Below are 3260 nucleotides of genomic sequence, written 5' to 3' on the forward strand. Positions count from 1 at the left end.
ATATAAACATGCAGTGAAATTTCATACCCATCTTATGAAAATGACACAAAATAAAGTAGTGTTCCCTTTTTCTAAAAACAATACATTTTTTATGAATATATTAAACAGTTCTGAGCAATTAATTTTAAAATTTTTGTTTCAGTGATTTTAAATATGTAGTATTCTGGAATGATTCATTTATGATGTTTTAAGAGTGTATTTAAAATATAAAATCATCTTGGAAATACCGATGAAAAATATGTAAAACACAGAAGGGCTGCACCATGTATTCCATCATATTTAATGGTGTTTTCTGCAGGACAACTTATTTGTCCTTACTATGGTGTTTTTGCAAATAAACTTCTGACCAACTTCAGGGTATAGAAAAAACCCCTGTGACTGGAGGCAGCTCAGAAAGAAGCCATGAGAATGATTAAAGTATTAGAAAATATACTTTATAGTTAAGGGGTCAAAGATCTGTGACTTTAACAGAGTTTCATGCCGCCTTCGGTTTTGGTTCCCTGCGGCAGGGCTTGGGCCTTGCTGTGACCATCTTTCCTGGTTTTGTACATTTTTAGCACTACTGCTCTGTGAATTTTGCCTAAGTCTAACAAAATCACACCCATACTATACTTACTTATTAGCTTCAAAGAGCTCAATCCATTTTAACAGAGAGAAAGTTAAGGAGTAAACTGAGTACAGTCTCCAAATAGCTGCAAAGGAATACATATTTGCAAATGGGCTCTTCACTTTATCATATAAAGGTCTAACAGGAGCCGTGGGTGGACGCTGAAGCTAAATAAATTAAGACTAGAAATAAGTTGTAACTTGTAATGGTGAGGACCACTGGGACAATGTCCCAGGGATCGTAATGGAATCTCCATTCCTGACCATTTTAAAACCAAGGCCGGATTTTTTTCTGAAACATCGCTCTAGGAATTATTTCAGGGAAGTTCTCTGGCCCGCACCACACAGGAGGTCAGACCATTTGAATTACTATGGTTACTCCAAATCTGTAAGCTGTGAGTAATGTTGGAGGAAGTTGATTTGGAACAAGGAGAGGTTTGTGATGATATATATGTTTTCTGTATTATGAACGGGATTGACAAAACTGTCCAGGAAAAATCTTCCAAAACTTTGACAGCTCCAGAAACTAGGGGTGTCACCTAAAACTGGGGAAAGTCAGGATAGGGGAGCTGGGAATGAACTGGCAAAGGAGTGACAGACGGGGCTTGTCTACATTCCTAAAAATCACACTGCAGCAGCTCCAAAAACTGTCTTTGTACAGATCTTGCAAATATTTGCTGGCGTTGGGACCCATGAGCACAGGCAGAGACAAAAAGTACATCATAAACACACGCTGGCGAAGGCAGAGGCACATTCGAAAGGACACATGCACTCAGGAACTGACTCGCCCCAGGGAGAGGGGTGCGGCTGGCCTTTGGAGCTGGGCCAGCAGCTGTTAGTTGGCAGATTGAGACTGGCGCCAAAATTCAAAAACTGCACTGTGCTCATTCAAATCCAAAGGGTAAGCTGCAAACAATGTGGGAGGAAGCGGCTTCGGGCAGCCCATGGGCCGTCCCTGGGGTGGCTCTCTGCCCTGGACTGACAGATAGCGCAGGGCCAAACCTCCCCATGAATGAAGAGCCCAAAGCACTGTGGGATTTGTAGTCTGTCTTTTCCTCCGCCTCTTCCCAACAAATCCAAGCCCAACACAGCTGTTCATGATTTCACTGGGGCCAGAGTCCCGGCAAGACCATGTGTTTTGCTCCGATTTGGTGAGAATACAGGAGTCAGCATGGAACTGAAGAGACAGCTTGTGGCCACAGAGCAACAGCCACAGGAAAGCTGCCCTTTCAGAAGGACTCTGAGTTCAACAGCAACATGAACCCTTCTGCCAGGTGGGGCTGGGAGCAACAAAAGCCACGGTCAGTAGTGGGGGCTCCTCTTAGCATTACAAAACTGCTCCTACCAATAAGCACCACCCCGAAGCACCTGGAGGAGGCAACGCTGCCCACTTGCAGGCGCTGAGCCTGTGTGTAAGAAAGGAAAGCATTTGTGGAACAGGAAAGGGATCCCAGAATTAACATGGGCGACCCCACAGCAAGGATTTGAAAGTGAGAAGCAATCAGGAACTCCACAGTATGTTGGGCAATGTCCCTTGCCCTAGTTTCCCACCTGACGGTAGGACAGTGACACACGTCCCTTTCACTGCCCCACCACACCCACCATTGGATGTCTGAAGTCAAAGCTCCAGAGGCAGGTGTTTGTGGGGGTTCCACACTCACCCCTTTAATGGAGTGGGAAGTCAAGCAACCTTTCTCCAGCTGCTTGCTATCAACACTGCCTTCTTTGCTGCTGCTCACTGTTGTCTCTGCTACTCTTTGCTCAGCTTATTACTACCGTTGTCTTTCCTGCCCAAACCTGCAGAGGGGAGTGGTGAGAAGGGGGCATCTGAGGCCCTTTAAATTGCTGCCAGAGCCCCAGGTGGTGCATTCCAAGCAATTCTGAAGGTTGAAGGGGGAGGCATGGTGTGTCCCTCTCTGGGCAGGCTGGCTGCCCCATAGCCCTGCCCCTTGTCCCCCATGCTCCACCCCTTCAGGGAGCATAGCGCTGGCCCCTGTGAACCTTGCCCAGTGCCCCAGCAAGTTTGTTGGACTCCTCTCTCTGCCAGTGCTTGTTACCTGCTGCTGCCCGTGCTTCTAGCTACAGCTGTCGTGAGATGACAGTGGCCTGAGCAGTGCCACAGCAGTGCTCCCTCTAATTTTTAACATCCATGGGCATAATAAATTTTATATGCACCAAGGCATGTGCGGGTGTGCACTACACATAGAAACACAGGCTGCCCGCTGAGGGAGCTCTGCTAATAAGCTGGTCAGCACCTGAATCTCTCCTGGGCAGCTGCCCAAGTGCTCAGCTTACAGAGAACGCTGGTCACAAGTAGATCCTGAGTACATCAGCTGCTGTCTAACGCTGGAGGTGCCTAAGCTTCAGCCAGCTGATATGCACAAAACTCCCTCAGTTCTGGCATCACAAAGCTGCTCCACTTCCTAGTTCTCCCCTAAACTCTGGCAGTATTTGCAAATTAGCCATCTCTGTCTCACCTGTGAGGCCCAACTGGTTGGTGTGCACCAAGCACAAAAGCTGGCCAAGCAGGTGAGTAGAACAGGAACTCTGGGAGCTATAGCTCAGTGGTTAGCGCATTGGCCTTGTGAGGTCAATCCTTGAGAGGGCTGTTTAGGGATCTGGGGCAATTAGATTAAAAAAAAAAAATCCATCAG

The sequence above is a fragment of the Carettochelys insculpta genome, chromosome 27 (genome assembly GCF_033958435.1).
Source record: "Carettochelys insculpta isolate YL-2023 chromosome 27, ASM3395843v1, whole genome shotgun sequence".
Taxonomy (NCBI): domain Eukaryota; kingdom Metazoa; phylum Chordata; order Testudines; family Carettochelyidae; genus Carettochelys; species Carettochelys insculpta.